This window comes from Mus musculus, chromosome 13, assembly GCF_000001635.26.
Source record: "Mus musculus strain C57BL/6J chromosome 13, GRCm38.p6 C57BL/6J".
Classification (NCBI taxonomy): domain Eukaryota; kingdom Metazoa; phylum Chordata; class Mammalia; order Rodentia; family Muridae; genus Mus; species Mus musculus.
In genome coordinates, this window is record NC_000079.6 from 74,994,261 (window position 1) to 75,014,651 (window position 20,391).

At 38.4% G+C, this 20,391-nt stretch overlaps 1 long non-coding RNA gene across 1 annotated transcript; it reads right to left on the minus strand.

The window, feature by feature from the left end:
* Positions 1–1,454: 1,454 nt before the first annotated feature.
* Gm30867 lies at positions 1,455–18,496 on the minus strand. Its single transcript, XR_382661.1, has 3 exons — positions 18,461–18,496; positions 17,774–17,820; positions 1,455–1,541 (listed from the first exon to the last, which is right to left on the minus strand). It is a non-coding gene; the product is annotated as a predicted gene, 30867 (long non-coding RNA).
* Positions 18,497–20,391: the final 1,895 nt, after the last annotated feature.

The window sequence follows — 20,391 nt, forward strand, 5'->3', positions numbered from 1 at the left end:
CTAGCAGTATTTTATTTGAAAGATCATTTCCAAAGGATATTTTTAGTGGTATGGATAAGAAAATCTCCAGCAAAGGTCAGATCTTTCACTGTTTTAATTAAATTGCAGCTGAAAAAGATTCTATCATGTGGGTGGCTAGCCAACTCACTCTTCTGCAATATACACAAGGGTAGCACAATTCTCTTCATTACCATGCCTGTGTAAGAGTGATGTGGGCAACCAGGACTGGGTTTTGATTTGATATGAGACTTGATAATTACTTAGTTTTTCTTCAGAGATGCTAAGGGATATTTAATAATATTTTACAGAAATGTTGTGATTATAATTATTTCTTTATAGTGGTATAATATTTCATTACTTTGCCTTCAGACGTGAGTAGGTAGTTTCTACACAATAGGGTATTGTTAGTCACTAAGTGCTTCCAACATAAATCCTTCCAGTAACTTTCAGAAATACATCTCTATTGGAAAATATCCATAGCATTCCATACCTCATCATGTATTCTCAAGAGGACAAACTTGTTAAGAGTCCATGTCAAAAGCAAATATTACACAAAATTCAGAAAAGATGTTTTATTTCAAGGAAGAAATACCATTAGAGTACTTTTGCAGTATCGAGGCTGAGATGAGGGTCAAACACTAACGCTCTTATACTAATACTTCCTCATTTATGCTATATTTATGTATGGCTCAACACATGGCAACTATTCCAGTGCACAGAGGATCCAATTTTTTTTGCATTATGTACTCAGCAGGCAGTCATGAATTTTACTTTATTTTAAATTGGCTTTCTTGGGTTCCAAATTAGTTACTAACATCTTTATTTAAAGTCATAGAACACTTTTTCAAAATTGCTTTTATAAGTAAAAGGAGTTTTTTTTCAGAAATTCTTACTATGTGGCTACATTTCATAAATTTATAGTAACATACTGCCTATTATTTATCATTGTTCTAAGTGTCTTTGTGTCATCTATCTATCTATCTATCTATCTATCTATCTATCTATCTATCTACCTATCATCTAACATATCACCCACCCATCCATCTATCTGTGCTGGGGATGTAACTCATGGCTCCATATGTGTTAGACAAGTACTGTTGAGTTAGCCGTACCACCAAACCAGGAATTGTGACTTATTAAAACACCATTAGGACAAAAATTGTTCAAAATTAAGAATAACAGAAAACTACATGAACATAGAATAGTGCTGGGTAATGTTTGTTAGTGATGATTTTTTAATGTGATTACATTATCTGACACACATACACACACATATGCAGGCACATGCACGCCTGCATGCACACACTCACAGATGAATAAGGAAAAGGATGGAAGAAAGAAGGAATTGAGATAGAGAGAATAGAAGGAGGAGACAGGAAAAAATAGGGCTAGGACAAAGGGAATTAAAATATGGATATACTTGCCTTTGAGAATGATCCCAATGTCTCTATACTGCTTCTTCCATTTTCACATCCCTTTGTCCGATTGAGAGCTTCTGTCTCCATGCACAAATTTACCAGGAATCCTCAATCCTGAGTAGACTGTGAAAGGTGACCATTATCACAAATGACCATCTTCAGTGGAAATCTTGTCCTTTGTGTAGCTATTTTAGTCTAAAATCTGTTTCCCTTCTCCTTATTCACCAAAACTTTTTTTCCTCAATCCAGCAGTATAGACTACCCTGAACTTTCTAAAATAATCTCCTAATCTAGATCTCCAATGTGGTTACATTATCTGACTTCTGGTCTATTTCATTAATTATTATTTCTTCATCTATAAATTCTTTTTTATCCAATTCCCAAAAACCTCAGTGCCTATCAAATGTCAATGGCATTCATTGTTCTGTTTGAGTCAACCTTTTCACTGACAAAGTTATTGGCACACCTACTTAAGCTGTTACAAGCACTAAAATGCTAAACTGTCCAGGAATGAATGAATCTTCATGTACCAAGTGCAACCATTCAAAACCACTCTGTTAATGTTCTTCTTTTAGACTGATTCAGAGTGTGTTACTATTTTCAGCAGATCCCTCAGCTCTTCAGATCTGTATTTAGTTTCTGCCTTCTCATTTGTCATAGCTTTACTCTGGATTCTAAACTTCACCACTTGGTTTCCTCAACAAATTGTTCTAATACCTGCCTCTCTGAACTGCAACCCCACATTCCACCCTACAAGCAGAATCATCTCTCTGTGATGAATATTCCCTCTATGTTGCTCACCTCACTGACATTCTGAATGTCTTCATATTCTCAATGTTTAGATAAAAATCCAAATTTTGCTACCTGACTAAATCCCCTTCTGTTTGAAATTTTCAAAAGTTTTTCAGTATCTTCTCTTGATTGATCAAGGACAACTCCTCCTTGTAGTTCCTCTAATGAATTTACTTTCTCCAAACCTAGATATGCTGTTTCAGCTGATTGGAATAGTTTTGTATCCTCTTCTTCCTGGTGAATTATGTCTCATGTTGTCTTTAGGTTTCAGGTTTTCCTTTCTGTAATTTCTTTTAACTTCTCACCTTCCTTGACAGACTTTTAGGCACATGAAGACAATGTTTTATCTACCTGGCTGGAAATGGTAAGCTGTCATTAATTTTGGCCTGCTGTAATAGGATCATGCATTATCACTAATTTACAAAGAAAATGCATTTTTATTTTTAAGGCTCTGGAGGTTGGGAGATGTTTTAAGTCAGTAAAGATTTAATAAGGGTTGTTTTGCTGCAGCATCATGGAGAAGAGAGTGCAGAGGCAAGTAAACTCGAGAAGAGAGGGGGAAAGATTATTTTTAAAATAAAATCTCACTCCAGAGATGATTAATTTTCCCCCATATAATGCATTAACACATTCAAGAATGACTACAGTTTGAAAGGCCCACTTCGAGATCCATCCCATGATCAGCTTCCAAACGCTGACACCATTGCATACACTAGCAAGATTTTGCTGAAAGGACCCAGATATAGCTGTCTCTTGTGAGACTATGCCAGGGCCTAGCAAACACAGAAGTGGATGCTCACAGTCAGCTATTGAATGGACCACAGGGCCCCCAATGGAGGAACTAGAGAAAGCACCCAAGGAACTAAAGGGAACTGCAACCCTATAGGTGGAACAACAATATGAACTAAGCAGTACCCCGGAGCTCTTGTCTCTAGCTGCATATGTATCAAAAGATGGCCTAGTCGGCCATCACTGCAAAGAGAGACCCATTGGACTTGCAAACTTTATATGCCCCAGTACAGGGGAATGCCAGGGCCAAAAAGGGGGAGTGGGGGGGTATGGGGGACTTTTGGTATAGCATTGGAAATGTAAATGAGCTAAATACCTAATAAAAAATGGAAAAAAAATGGCCATCCTACAAAAGGCAATCTACAGATTCAATTCAATCCCCCATCAAAATTCCAAGTATATTTCTTACAAGCTTTACAATGAATTCCTTTTTAGATTGGCAGATAATTGTAAAATACCAGTAAGCCTCTTTGCTTGGGTCCTCTTCAATAATCCTATACAAAATGGAGATGCCACTAGGCTAAGGTTGAATACCACACACGCGCACACACACACAGACACGCACACACACACACACACACACACACACACACACACACACACACACACACAGAGAGAGAGAGAGAGAGAGAGAGAGAGAGAGAGAGAGAGAGTCACAATACTTGAATACTTGTTCTAGGCAGAAAACAAATGTTCTGCAAATAACAAAATATTTGACTCTGTTAAGACAATAAAACGTTGTTTTTTGTTAAAAAAAAAAAAAGAAAGGCCCACTTCCCAGCACTGTTGTATTTGTGATGATTAGATTATGTTATTTATGATGAAAGGTTGTTTCAAATCATAAAACTCATCTCAGTGATGATCTTCATTGTCCTTGTCTATACTTACTCTTATGTCTCCTGTAAGATCTCATCAGAATGTTTTTTACCATAAATACTTCTACCAACTTCCAAATCACTGCCTCTGCTACTGCCACTACCAGCGCCACCATCACCACCACCCACGAGCTCAAGATCCCATTTAATGTTCTATTCATAGCTATCTATAAGTTTTCAGTCCTGTTCCCCCCAATTTTTAATCTATGGCAATATATTTTAAAGCTACTTCCAAATTTTTAGCTACTTGTTATAGTAAAAGATGATCCACTTCTCAATATCAGTTTCCTGTTTAAATTTTTTTTTCAAGACAGGGTTTCTCTGTATAGCTCTGGCTGTACTGGAATTCACTTTGTAGACCAGGCTGGCCTCGAACTCAGAAATCTGCCTGCCTCTAATTTGTTATATATTCTTGTAACATAATTCTACAGATAGATAATTTCCAAAGAAATAGATATGTTTCTCATAGTTTTAGAGATGGAGAAACCTAATATAAGTGTGTCAGCATTTGGTAAGGACTTTCTTCCTATATCACCCATGGTAGAGGCAGAAGGCAAGAAAGAATAAACATGACAGTTAGAAGAGTGGGCGGGGACAGAAACAAAGGCTAGACTCGCCTTTTTTAAAATTATTTATTTATTTATTTTTGGTTTTTCGAGACAGGGTTTCTCTATGCAGTCCTGGATATCCTGGAACTCACTCTGTAGACCAGGCTGGCCTCGAACTCAGAAATCCACCTACCTCTGCCTCCCAAGTGCTGGGATTACAGGCCTGACTCATCTTGTCTTGAACATATATAAGGACATACCCCCACAATAACAGTCTTAACCTTTTTTTTTTTTTTTTTTTTGGTTTTTCGAGACAAGGTTTCTCTGTAGCCCTGGTTGTCCTGAAACTCACTTTGTAGACCAGGCTGGCCTCGAACTCAGAAATCTACCTGCCTCTGCCTCCCAAGTGCCGGGATTAAAGGCATGCAGCACCATGCCCGGCAGTATTAACCTTTTTTAAGAGGGTACAACCTTGATGACGCTATTACACTTGGAACTAATTTAGTAACACTTGCGTTTTGTGACACATAGTTATAACAGTATATAACTCACTGAACATTTGTACATGGTTAAACATTTTATAGACAAGCTCCACAGCAGATTTGCCTCTGAATATCCTTACTCCATTGAATTACTGTTGCCCAATTGGTTGTCCAATAATTTAATCAAATAGACAAACACATCTAGAATCAGATGCTGGTTATGAAGGTTCTTTTAACACTGTCCTTGAATGTTCAATGAACTGCAAAGATGAACCTAAATCTTACATGGAAAGACACTGCCCTGGGCAGAGTCTAGCAGGTGGCTCATAATGTCTTCTGGGTGATGGAGAGTGCTGGCTTGGGCTCTGTCCACCCCTTTTCTGCTGTATGTACTCCTCCTACTGCTAATGGACTACTGATTTGATTTTCTACAGTGACTGTTTCATTAGTTACCTCCATTTACACCCATTTCACCCTCATCTCTTTTATTATTGGGTACTCTTTGTGTATCACTTCATGGTCACTCCTCTACCTCCCTCTCCTCTCCTGTCATCTCCTGTCCAATGACACATTTCTTCCAGCAGAACCACACCTCCTAATCCTCCACAAATAGCCACCCACTTAGGACCAAGTATTTAAATGTCTGAGACTTTATGGAGGATTTCTGAATCAAACCATCTCACTATGTAAATATAGCCAAAGATGGTCTCGAACTCTCCCTTCTTCCTACCTTCCTAGTTATGGGAGACAGGTGTGTACCACCTTATTAAAAGGGTCATTTAAAACAAACAAACAAAAAAGACAACCAAAGTTTGCTTGATGAGGAAAATCTGTACTTTTCTATCTCCCACTTTTCAATCTCTTCTGATGCCACAATCCTCATTTTAGAAACATTGATTATATGTTCCAGTATTGCATTTGTAACCTGGATACTTGAGTAAAATCAGTGCAGAAAAGTCATATTCTTTTAGCAAAAGTGATGATGAGATAATGATAACTAGGGAAAAGGCCATGAAGATTTTGTAATTAACATCTTCTATAATAGCACAAAATCACACTGAGGGCATCACAACCCTGGGAGCATTGGGCATTATCATTGGAAGTTAAAGCACTATGAACCAAAATATATTGGAGGCTATTGTGAGTGATTGATAATATCTGTGAAAGCAAATTGTGAAGTTGATGCTAAATTATCCTAAAAGCCAACTATTTTGTTGAGATAGGCAAAAGCTAACCTAGACTGATAGACCAATTACAAAAATATGTTTAAGAAAGGGGTTGGCTACACAATGAGAATAAAGAAGCCCCATATTATGTGTGTATGTCTGTTGATCTCTCACCACTATTGCTTTATTTATAGATATTCATCTCTTCATGGAATCTCAAAAAAATAAATGGTAAAAGAATCTTCCAGAAAATTGTGAATAGACTGGTTTGACTTTGACTTAAGAAACATAAAAACCTAGTTTTTTAAGGCCTCCTGTGATTGTAGAAGTTTGTGTCCTTTTTTGACATACTGATCTACCATCAACTACATTAACTACCCTAAAGAAAACAGAATTGTGGTGTTGCTGAGATCTCTGGACTTCATTACATGGTTTCTCTGAATAGACACTTTAAAAAGTCATTCATGACTGGTGTTGAGAGTGTTCCCTGTTCTAGAATAAATCAAGAGCTGAGATCTTAACATTGAGACGACCACAAAGAAGATATGTCAGTATATTTGTATGTCTATGTGTGAGAGTGAGGTATGGAGGAAGGAGGTGCCTTGGCAGGACTATGCCAAGGCATCCCTTCCCCTTGAGGGACCAGCCACATGATGGTGTAGTATAGATAGAGTTCATTCAGGGATGGGGAGGGGAGTTAAGAGGGTAGGAGAGGCAGAGAAAGGCAGAGAGAGAGAGAGAGGGAGAGGGAGAGAGAGAGAGAGAAGAGAAGAGAAGAGAAGAGAAGAGAAGAGAAGAGAAGAGAAGAGAAGAGAAGGCTGGCCATGATCACATGGAGAGAGTGGAGAAGAGAATGGGGCAAGAGGCAAGAGAGAGAGGCAAGAAAGAAGGGGGCAAGCAGCCCCTTTTGTAGTGGGCCCAGGTATACCTGGCTGTTACCAGGTAACTGTGGGGGTGGGGTCCAGACAGAATACCAATATTCCCCAGTTTTGAGTTAATTAAAAAAGAAAAATTGGAAAGAGGCAAAGCAGGAATAGGGTTGTTGTGATATCTGGATGCTTCATGCTGGCATTGGGGTAACATGTCTCTGGGGAACCTGGAAGGATGGATATAGGGGGTGTTTGTTCAGTTTTAGGAGAGTTGTCTTTTCCTTGATGTCCAGGGTCTGTGGAGCCATCTGAGGATAAGTCAGAAGGAACAGGTGCTGTAGAAGCATCAGTGACAAGAACTGTAGCATCTCAAGGTTGCTTCTCTGGAGCTGTCCTGGATGTAGTAAGTGCCTAGACTTGACAAGAAGTTGAAACACATTATTATGTGTATGTAGAGAATAAGATTAAATACATTTGGGAGAAAGAAAAAAATTAAGATGTACATTTGAAACCCAGAGGAATCCCACCCTCTGGAAAAGGTTAGGCAGATGTACTTATCAGAATGGAGCCTATTTGGTCCATAAGAGGTAGATCTGGGTAGGTGTTCTGTAGATAACAACATGAGTTAGCAACATGAGCAGTCTTTAAGATGAGCCTTTTGTGTAGCAGAAGGAACAAGATTTTAAAAACTTGGCAAAGTTGGATTGTATTGTGGAATGTTTTATTAGTTAGGCAAATTTTAAGAACTCAGGTAATGTTAAGACAGTGGCACAGCTGACACCATTGCATACGCTAGCAAGATTTTATCGAAAGGACCCAGATGTAGCTGTCTCTTGTGAGACTATGCTGGGGCCTAGCAAACACAGAAGTGGATGCTCACAGTCAGCTAATGGATGGATCACAGGGCTCCCAATGAAGGAGCTAGAGAAAGTACCCAAGGAGCTAAAGGGATCTGCAACCCTATAGGTGGAACAACATTATGAACTAACCAGTACCCCGGAGCTCTTGACTCTAGCTGCATATGTATCAAAAGATGGCCTAGTCTGCCATCCCTGGAAAGAGAGGCCCATTGGACTTGCAAACTTTATATGCCCCAGTACAGGGGAACGCCAGGGCCAAAAAGGGGGAGTGGGTGGGTAGGAGAGTGGGGGTGGGTGGCTATGGGGGACTTTTGGTACAGCATTGGAAATGTAAATGAGCTAAATACCTAATAAAAAATGGAAGAAAAAAAAGACAGTGGCACAGCAAGAAGAGGAAATATGAAGCATTTAATTAACAAAAACTGAGTTCAGGTGAGGAGATAACAGACTATATCTGTAAAAGTTTTTTCTAGCTTCTGTCTTAGCTGTCAATGTAGTAAGAAGTCTGGGGGTAAACAATAATTTAGCAGTTATATTATTTTAAAAAATGACAGAGTCCACTAGTCAACAATTCCTGTGGTCTCTATGGCAACTTGGGCAGTCAGTCTGGCTTTTAAGCCCAGAAGACACAGGGATTTTTCTCTGTGGAATGGATATGTGTGACATGAGAAATAGCTTACGTTGGTTTAGCTAAGTGATTTGACTCAGAGTTTCCAGTTTTGTCCACTGTGTATTTCAGTGACTATCATATCACAATCCAGGCAGCATCCTGTAGCTGTGTCCTGTGAGACCTTGTGGGAGAAACTGTTAGAGGCTTTGGGGAATTCTGTCTTTCATAAACTTAATAATTAACAAACTTCTGACAGGATTGAGCACTATATATATTGGTTATAACTGAATAGAATTTAATGACAGTTGTAAAAATCATATTAAGACAGGATAGAAATGAAAACCTTAGGCAACTTTGACAGGTTGTGTAGGTAGAGAAAAGTATATTTTTGTATCAGCAAAGAATCATTTGGCTAGGACCAGATTAAGAAAGCTGGCATCAGTGATGTAAGATGGCATAGATCAGACCTGGCTCTGTGGGGCAGGACTTCCTACTTGCAGCCAGAAGTCTCAGCCTAGTGCCCAGCGTCCTCAGTGGGCAGGGAAAAGGCAGCCCTGCTAGCACTCACTTTATAAGTCCTGGCCAGAAAGGGGCTCCCTTGCCTGTGAGGGAGTGGGCAGCCAAGTGCTTTGCTTGGGAGAGAGTGTGCAGGTGGTCACAAATGGGAAAGCAAATTCTAAGAGTCTGGACCTCTGGCAGGACGCAAGGAGTGGAGACACACTTTTCTGAACCAAGAGCAGAGCGGGAAGGGCAGCAAGCAGAGTCTCCAGAAGTAGGCAAAGCCAAACCTACTTCTCAGGCAAACTGACTGAACCAGCAGGTTGCAAATGAGAGAATGGGGAGGGGAAAGTCTAAGCTAAGGGTCAATAGCAGACTGACCCAAGGGAGAGACACATGGGGGCTAAAGTCTAATGCTCAGAGCTGGTGCTGTTGAGCCAAAGAGCAGTTGTCCAGGCCCAGCCTGGAATTCTTAGCTGTGAGAAAGAAACTGTCTCCAAGGAAAGGGAAATCTCATCCAAGGGAAAGAGTCCCAAAACAAGGGGCAGGGCAGCACAGGGTTAGCTCTGAACTCAAGATATCTTCTCTGGGACCATGCAGATGGTGACTCTGACCAGTGAGAATGGGGGTTGACCAGATCTGGGTTAGTGAGTGTGGATCTCTTGTGGTAGCTGAGGTGGGATGCAAACCTGCAGAGTTTCTAGATCCGAGTCACGGCACTAATGTTGTGATTAAAGAAAGATGAAGGAATATTAAGATATGTTCTACAGGGGTGTGGTGAGTTGTGAGGGGAGTTCCTCAGCGGGCCCATGACGAGCCATCTCTTCCCCCTGAGGGGCCAACCATATGATGGTATAGTATAGAATAGGGTTTATTCATGGCATGGGGAGTGAAATTAAGAGGGTAGTAGAGGCAGAGAAAGGCAGAGAGAGGGAGAGAGTAGAGAAGTAGAGGCTGGCCAAAACCACGTGGAGAGAGTGGGGGAAGGGGGGGAGAAAAGGGGAGCAAGACAGCAAGAGGCAAGAGAGAGGTGAGGGGGCTGTAAGCAGTCCCTTTTATAGTGGGCCAGGCCTACCTGGCTATTGCCAGGTAACTGTGAGGAGGAGCATATCTGATTGTTGCCAGGTAACTGTGGGGGTGGAGTCCAGACAGAATACCAACAATAAGCATGATAGCTTTCCAAGTTAATGTTGTCAGGAAATAGTAAGGTCAAGCAAGCAGGCATAAAATGGGGAAAACAAATTTGGTGCCATCTAAAAATAACTAGAAGCCTTGGATATGAAAAGTCAATAAAAAACAGAAGTTAATAAAATACAGTTTTACTATAAATATATTACTTTCACCCTTTAACACATGCCAAAACATCTCTTTATTTCCTATGGCTGAATTATATTTATTTATGAGGTTCCCACCAAAGAGGGGGCAACATCTCAGGTCTCAGTCAATAATGTTTCAGTTGCTTTAGTTTAAATGGTCTCTTAGACAATAAACTAAGGTATTTGGTATATGGTTCTCCTGCCATTTTTGCCCAGGAGAAAGCAGTAGAGTTCTGGCACATAAAGGGAAGTTGCCTTCCAGAATAGGAGAGCTACAGGCTTGGCTCACTGGCTGCCTCATTTCTCTCAGGTGTGAAGCAGCTATTCCTGAATTTGTTATATCTTGACTGCAACTGATTCAGTTTAGACAAAGAGGTAATTGTCACCTTTCCTTGGGCACAAGGTCCCAACATCAATCCCTCATTTTGCAAACTCCCTTGTAGACTCTTACTCTACCCACAAAGTTTTGGCATTCCATGACACAGGGTAGGAGAATTTCTAAGTCTTTTGCTGCCACACATGGGCAAAGTGAATTCACCAAAGAAATGCGTGCTCCCCGAGAGCTCGTGTCTCTAGCTGCATATGTAGCAGAAGATGGCCTAGTTGGCCATCACTGGGAAGAGAGGCCCCTTGGTCTTGCAAACTTTATATGCCCCAGTACAGGGGAAACCCCGGGGCCAAGAAGTGGGAGTGGGTGGGTAAAGGAGCAGGGTGGGGTGAGGGTATAGGGGACTTTCAGGATAGCATTTGAAATGTAAATGAAGTAAATACCTAATAAAAATTGGGAAAAAATATATATAAAAAGAAATGCATGTTCAGTAGAGCCTTCTCTACCCTATTGTGAACTTTCAGCATGGAGGCCCCTCTGGGGGGCCCATCAGTACCTCTGACCTGCTTTACAGTATTTTTTCTTGTTGTTATCTGATTAAAGCACTGTGGGGCCTGAAAAGTCTGTTTACAGTCTCATGACTGACATAGGATGGACAAGAGAATATCTAGAGATTTTGTTATGTATATTTCCCTGAAATTGGAGCTGGAAGTTAATCTTAGCTGGGATTTAGAAGTTTTAGTCCATCAGGTGCAGAAGGAGGAAAGTGCCATGGTAATAAATTCTTATTAATTCAATGTTACCCTAGGATGGAGAGCAGGGAGGCTGTGAGCCTAGCAGCTTCCTCAGTCTTGATGCTACATTTTTTATCTAGTCTAGCAAATGAATCATACTGAGAGCCATTTTTAAAGCAGTATAAATACTAGATTGGTGAAGTGTAATTACTAAACTGAATCTGAGACCTCAAACCTCCATGCTCTCTTTAATAACGTGAGGGTATATGTTTATATGGAAGAGAAAAGTTTGCATTATCCTAACCCCAAAAAAAGAACTGTAGGCAATGAATGACTGCTGGGAGAACAAGAATTTGTCTTTCCCAAAGATGAGCCTTGTTATTGGTTGTCTAATCCTTAAAACCATATATTCACTACCAACAAAACAGACTAAGAAGGTTGTATTTGCATACATCTGTGCACACACACACACACACACACACACACACACACACACACACGAATAATAGTCAAAGAAAAAGCTATAAAGTACAATTTGAAATCAGGAATGGTGACACCTCTGAATATTCTATATTATTCAATATTATGTTCTATAATATTCAAGATTGTTTTTACATATCCTGGGTTTTCTTGTTTTTCCCTATGAAGTTGAGAATTGCACTTTCAATGTTTGTGATGAATCGTGTTGGAATTTTGATGGAGATTACATTGAATATATAAATTGGTTTTGGTAGAATGGCCCTTTTCAAACTATTGTTCCTATCAACGAGCATGGGAGACCTTAACCTTTTCTGATATATTTAAAAATTTTTTTCTTCAGTGACTTGAAGAATTTATCATGCAAGTTTTTCACTTGCCTGGTTAGAGTTAACTCAATATATTTTATATTATTTGAGGCTATTGAGTAAGGTGCGGCTTGCCTGACATCTTTATCCATTGATTTGTCATCTGTATGTAGGAAGGCTATTGATTTTTGTGAATTAATTTTGTATACAGCTACTTTGCTGGAAGTGTTAATCAGCTGTCAGAGTTCCCCAGTGAAATTTTTAGGGTTACTTACGAATATTTTGACTTCTTCCTTTCCAATTTATATATCCGTTTGGTCTCCTTCAGTTGTCTTACTGAGCTAAGGAAGACGTCAAGTACTATATTTAATAGTTATAAAGAGAGTGGAAATTTTTGTTTTGTTCCTGACTTTAGTGGAATTTCTTAGAGTTTATTTCCATTTAAGTTGATGTTGGCTATGGGCTTGCTGTAAACTGACTTTATAAATAGATTGATGACTACAAACATGTTTAGACCTCATTACAGGAGAATACTTTCTCTTTGTTTCTTCCTTCTAGTACTAAATAGATAGCAGGTAATAGGGATGCTGTGCCTATGATTCATTCACCAGTATTGTATTTAAAAGTAAGCTATGTGGCAGCTCAACCACTGAGTGATTTCTAAATAGATGGTAAAGTATATGAGTGTGATTAAATACACCCCCATGAGAACAAGTGTTTATTCTCAATATCATCATGAAGCCCATACAGCTCTAATTCCAGTCTAGGTATTCAAAAACAACTATCAAATCACACAGAGCATGATTATGCTTTATATAGTAGGTAGGTGTGTGAAAAGCTAATGTTCTTGACTCAGAAGCAAACCATGATGTGGCCTATTTTTTTCCAGTAAAGATTCAGGTGATACTTTATCTATTCTAGGTGTTATTTCAAATACAGAAAAATATCTTGCATATTTAGAAAACTTGTTTACTTTATTTCATCTGGATAATTTCTCAGGTTGGTGACTTTAAGACTTGGTTAAAAGTTGACAGAAAGCACCCCTTTGTGTGGTACATGTGGGGAAAGAGAATCTACTGTTAAATAACTATCAACATGGCATGCAAATAATACATGTATGTATCCTCATATAAGTAAGATTTCCAATAGGTACTATTCCTAATTTGTTGATGGCATATGTTCTTCTGTAAGGTATCTCTGTATGGGAGCACCCTGAATACTGTAGACATAATTTGTCAAAGACATACACATATTTACATTTAAAGAAAATTTCCAAGGAATATGTGTTTACTAGACTCTAAGATTATCAAAAATATGGTTAAAATTAAAAATAAAATTCACTGTAATTTTTAATCAGTGAGTATTATATTTAACTTGGTCTAGCTAAATTTATTTCAGAATTCTTAGTGGAAATTTCCTTGATAGAGTCTAAAATCTTGATAGAGTCTAAAATCACATTCTCACTAAGCATTCCATTTTTCTAGAGGCAAAATTAAGTAAAAACAAGAAATTTAAGTGAATACATAACAGGAAGAGGGGATGGTACCTTAGAGATGATGAAATAAATAATTTACATTGGACAGACACATGAAGTCTAGAGATTATCAAATTGTGAATAAAATATTATTGATGTATTACCATGGAACATACTATGGTATTAACCAAACTATGATAAAAACAATCAGATAATGGTGTAGGTAAAATAATAGTAAGATTGGAAAGGAAAGAACAGAAAAACAAAACAAAACAAAACAAAACAAAACACCAGACTGCTAACATTCAAATTATGTGTATACATGAAACATTTTAACCTTAGCACATAGTGTTATGTGCCAACTGGGGTTTAAAATAGACTAATGTAAAATTAACTAATTTAAACTAACTTTAAATTAGCTTCCGGGCAGTGGTGGCGCACACTGTTAATCCCAGCACTTGGGGGCCAGAGGCAGATGGATTTCTGAGTTCGAGGGCAGAGGCAGATGGATTTCTGAGTTCGAGGCCAGCCTGGCCTAGGGTTGAGTTCCAGGACAGCCAGAGCTATACAGAGAAACCCTGTCTCAAAAAACCTATGTATATATAATATTAATGTGCCAACTTATCTTACAAATTTCAACTATGAGTAACTTCAATAGTACATCCATTAACTTAGTCATAAATTGCTATAGATGTTACATGAGAACAAATGGATTTACACATCTTTCCTATTTAAGAACCAAGAAGAGCCAGGATATTTGTGAAAGCTGCTAGATGTATTACTAGGCTGCTGCTGATCTTTGATGCTATCCTAAGAGTTATTTCCTTACATAGTTAAAGGAAATACATCTATATATATAGAAGGTGTTTTAGTTACAACTTCCATTGCTGTGATAAAAACACTATGATCAAAAGTAACTTGAGGAGGAAGAGATTTTCTTTATCTTATAGCTTATAGTTCATTATCCACTGAAATTAAGGCAAGAACTAAAGGCAGGCACTGGCATAGAGGTATAGAGGAATTGCTGTCTACAGATTGTGCTCCATGGCTTGCTCATTCTGATTTCTTAAAGCACACAGGACCACTAGTCCAGGAGTAGCACCACTCACAGTGAACCGGGTCCCTCACATCAATGAACAAGTGAGAAAATGCGCCATAGGCTTGTCTACAGTAGGCCAATCTGATAGGTGCATTATCAATTAAGCACCCTTTTTCTCAAATGACTCTTGCTTGTGTCAGGGTGACATAAAATTAGCCAGTACAAATATGTTGTGGATTAATTTTTTTTCTAGAAATCACACTGTGACATCTTAATGAGTTTCTGTATTCAAATTAAACTAACAAAAAGACTTTGGTGACTAAGGGTCACAGAAGCTAAAAGTGACTGGTATCACCAGACATATTAAAGACAAGTTAAACTTTCATGGTTTTGTGATTTTTCAAACATTAAAAATCAATAACTTCCTAGTTATATTCTTCAGATATTAAGTGAGAGAGAATTAATTATTTATCACAACAGTTACTAGGAGAGAACTAAAGAGAAAGTGTAGGAGTTAAAGACAGTCCTTGCTATGCAATCAATCATGAGGACCTAAGTACAGATCTCCAGCAATCATGTAAAAATTCTGGGCATGGCAGTGCATACTTGTATTCTTTGTGATGGGATGGTGGAGACAGGAGGTCATAGGTGCTTGCCAGCTCAACCAGCATAGTGAAATCAGTGAGTTCCAGGTTCACTCAAAGAGACCCTGTCTAAGAAGAGACCTGTCTAAGAAAATAATGTGGAGAATGATGGAGGAATGAATTCATTAGTAATGCACAGCCTTAATATGCACAACCATATGTATATATATATATATATATATATATATATATATGATATAGATGTGCACATATATCTATATCTATCTATATATCAATATCTATCCCTGTCTCTGTATCTCTCTCTCTCTCTCTCTCTCTCTCTCTCTCTCTCTCTCTCTCTATCTCTATCTCTCTATCTCTCTATCATCTATCTAGATAGATGATAGATAAATAGAGATTCATGAGGAAATTTACACTGAACTAGATCTTAATTTACATCAGTATTGCATAAACATTACTGAGTGAAAAAAAGAAAGAAAAAGAAAAGGACATGACTGCTGCTAGGTATGATGCAGGAGAAAGTTTGTTATAGATATGTGGGATAGCTTAGCCCAAGGCATAGACATCTGGAGAATAACAGAGTGGACATAATCCTGAACTATATGAAGAGAGTTGGGATGGGAAAAGAGAGAGAGAGAGAGAGAGAGAGAGAGAGAGAGAGAGAGAGAGAGAGAGAGAGAGAGAGAGAGAGAGAGAAAGAAACTAGGTGTAGCAGCCAGGAGGTCCAAAAGAGAGTATATGTAGAGGACCAGGTAACAAAAATGGTTAAATGATATAGGCAGTTATATGATTATGATGAAGTTATATGGTTATATGATGAAGGGCAGTTGGGGGGAAGGTGGCCCAGGCCCAGGGCTAGAGAAGTTTAGCATGTGGGACAGGGTAAGCCAGCCAGGAGGGCCATCTAACATATATGGACTGAAGGGTTCAGGGAGAACCTAGTGATCGGCATCTGCTTTAATAAGTTAAACTGGCACCTCAGCCATTTGTCCCCGGTTGCAAACCTGACAATCACCATGATTTCTCAGGTAATGTTCTCTGGACAGATTTATGTTTCATTTCATGTTTATACAATCAAACTGTGATGAAGAAATTTAGATGAACTAACTAAAATAACATTCCACATGTGATCAGGAGGCAGCACAGCAGGAACCAAGAAGCCTTGCTATAAAATCACCTGCTATACAGAAAGTGAAAATTTAGTGCTTTTGCAGATACAGAAGATTTTACTTATCTGGAAACTGATCTGCAGTACAGTATCTCTTTTCACCTCTATACAAGTCTCACCAGATTTTAAAGCCAGTTGAATTGAGATTAAGGGACTGCCTCCCATCACTCAGAGCATCATTTAAAATCATTGCCTCATTTCAAATAAAAACAGTAGTTCAGTTATTCTGTCTTTTCTGTGGTTTCCCAATTGGATTATCTTTTAGTGAGTAAAAAGTAAACTTTGAAATTGAGAGATGTAGAGGAAGGGAAAAGAGAGGAAAAAATATGCATGCACCTGATTGTCCTCAGTGTGCTACCTCACTTCTGCCTCAGAAGCAATGAGAACAGCCAATAAAGAGCTGAAACCTCAAAAACTGTGAGATAAAATAAAATATTTTCTCTTTAAAGATTCATTACTTGATGTGTTGTGAAAGCTACTTGATGCTTTCTGACAGTCACAGTTTACACTCATTTTATCTTAATATTCTAATGCATTTAATTTTGAATAAATTAATCAATGTGCAAGCAATCCTACAAATGTTAAAGAAGCATTTAACGTAAATCAATAATATCATCACACAGGGTTTGGGAAAGAAGAAAAAGCCTAAGTAGGTTTATGATATTTCACATCAATTCCAAGGCAAAGGACAAAATGAACTATGCACAATTACTCTGGTTAGTGAGTTCAGGTTTTGCAGTGATGTGTGCTATACATTTAAAGCTTCATTGTATGTACTCTGTGACTGAGAAAACAAGCAAATACATTGTAGGTAATGAGATTCAGACGTTCTTATTGGAGGAAAGAATTACAGATAAGGAAAGGCAGTAGACTAGAATGGATCCTACAAGATTGGGTTGGAATTGAAGCCAAGTTACAAACTTATAGATAGATTGTAGATGATAGATAGATAGATAGATAGATAGATAGATAGATGCACATACGTGCACACACACACACACACACACACACAGCGAGAGAGAGAGAGAGAGACAGAGAGAGAAAGACAGAGAGAGAGGGAGAGAGGGAGAGAGGGAGAGAGAGAGAGAGAGAGAGAGAGAGAGAGAGAGAGAGAGAGAAATAAGCACAGATCTGTGGATGTGTACATGTGTATAGTACTCCTGAAAAAGATGTAGGGAGCATTTGGTGTGTTGGATGTCATTCATGCTTTGCCTGGGTCTGCTCTCTAAGAAGTAGAGAAAGGAGAGGAATCCAACAATCATGAGTAACTTAGTGATAAATCTTATAAAATTCAATATGATTCATGATTTTAAATGGTAACAAGATGATGTTAAAAGAAAATGTTCTACATTAGATAAAGACACACTAATAATTGATAACCCTGATTATATTCCATAACTAAAAAATGAAAGTTTACCTTCCCAGATATGTTTCTTGCCATCAACATTTCTGCTTCATGTTACACTAGAAAACAGGTTAAAAGAAAATAAAGGAAAATTTAAAATTTTTAAAAAAATTAACCAAAATTAACATTACTTTTATACATATGTTCTATATCTTACATGCCCAAAGATTCTTCATTCATAAGAATTACAAAGATAAGGCTCAACCATAAAGGTAATTGCTACTGTCCCAGAGGAATTTGATCGATTCAAATCACAGAAACCCACATGGAAGCTCAAAACCTCTGTGATTCCAATCTCAAGTGCTATAACACAGTATTCCAGTCTCTGTGGTCACAAGACATGTAACTGAGACACAGACATATATGTAGACAAGCACCCATGAATACAGAATAAAAATAAATTAAAATTTAGAAAAGATGTATAAAGATAGTTGGCGAATTCCAGGTTAAAAATATCCAATATGTAAAAAGATCAGTTTTATTTAAAAAATGACAGAGCATAAGGAGTACAACTTAAGATAAAGACATTTGTTATGTTAGAAAAGCATTGCATTTCTAAACCGAACCTGCCAGGTACAGACATGCGAGACATCTACAGAGAAAAGTAGAGGATATTCTGAGGACAAAAACAAAGAAACAAACAAACAACCCCACAAACCCCCCAAGTAAACAATAACAACAAAACCTGATAATACATACAAAAGTCACCGATTAGAAACGGAAACTTTATGGTTAGTTTTCTCCATATTGATGATTAGATATAATGCAAACCTAACCAAAACCCTGGTGGTATTTCTATTCCTGGATGAACATCTGTTTCTGGGATTTAAATGGAACAGTAACAGAAGGAACTACAGTGCTCCTGAAAAAGATGTAGGGAGCAATGGTGTGTTGGATGTCAGTATTATCATGATCTGTAGCTGAAAATGTGTGCCACTTACTAGCCTCTGAAATGATGGTCTAGTGTTCACAATATATACTATACTGTCTATTAAAGCTTATCACGTTTTTGGAGTAGGCCGTTTACTGTAATATGTTCCATAATAAAAATGGTATATAAGAATTTTTAAAAGTTTTTCTTTCTTAACTTTCTAATCCAAAATCCTTTCATGAGACTAAATCTGAGACTGCATGTTGCTCTAAGCTACTTTTGCTGGTGGGAGTTTGGTTAAATATTTCTTGACCAGTTTGGAGTTAGTTGAGAAAGCTGACCTTCAGGAACCAAATATGAAAAAACTTTGGCCTGTGATTAAAATGTATTTTTTACATGTACACTTGGGCTTAGCCCTACAATTCAATTATATAATCACTACTTTTAGGAAGTGTTTCTACAAGTTCCTCAGAGATAGGAAATGTTTTCATTTTTTTGCTGAAGAAAGAGTTCCTAAGTAATATAGGCAGGGAAATAATACCCCCAAATTGTTTGTGCACAATTTTATATATAAAAAGAGATATGTTCATTAAAGCCTAAACATTTGAGATGGATCTTACCCAAAAGCCTTGTTCTTGTACTCGAGCCTCCAGGGTACCAGAAAATGCTATGAGAGCTGGCAAGGAAGGGAAGCAATTAAACAGCCCTACACGACTGCAACACCTATGAAACAAGACAATGACAAGCATAGCAGGCTCTTCATAAAGATGCAATAAGGGCCGGGCACACACCTTTAATCGCAGCACTCAGGAGGCAGAGGTAGGCAGATTTCTGAGTTCAAGGCCAGCCTGGTCTACAGAGTGAGGTCCAGGACAGCCAGGGCTATACAGAGAAACCCTGTCTTGAAAAACCAAAAAAAAAAAAAAAAAAAAAAAAAAGATGCAATAAATGTCCCTTACCTGTTGGTGGTAATCAACACCGATCGTATTGCTTAAGTCTAACTCAATAGTAGGGAAATTATGCCTCAGACTAAAAACCTAGAAACGAATCTGGTACTACCACCAAGCTAGACCAGCATAATTACTTACTTTATTCTAAAACTTATACATATATCCACAGAGAAGTATAGTTACCATTCCTCATCAAAATACCGACACTTTAGCAAATGGAAACCACAACAATAAAACACTACTAGACAAGGCAGGGGTTACTGGAACATGGGGCTCCCAGCCACAACAGATATTTGACATCTGCAGTGTACACCTCATGTATGACTTAGGGACCATCAAAGAAGGGAAGTCAGAAAGATTACCGGAATCTCCTAGTCCTCTGTTTTTTTTTTTTTTTCAGTTTTTTAAAAATTAGATATTTTCTTTACTTACATTTCAAATGTTATCCCCTTTCCTGGTTTCCCCTCAGAATATTCCCTATACCTTTCCACCTACACCTGCTCGCCAACACACCTAATTCCTGGCCCTGGGTTCCCCTATATTGGGGCATAGAGCCTTCACAGGAGTAAGGGCCCCTCCTCCCATTGATGACAGACAAGGCCATCCACTGCTACATATGCAGCTGGAGCCAAGAGTCTCACCATGTGTACACTTTAGTTGGTAGTTTAGTCCCTGGGAGCTCTGGAGGTACTGGCTAGTTCATATTGTTGATCCTCCTATGAAGCTGCAAACCCATTCAGCTCCTTGGGTCCTTTCTCTAGCTCCTGCATTGGGGACCCTGTGCTCAGTCCAGTAGATGGCTGAGATCA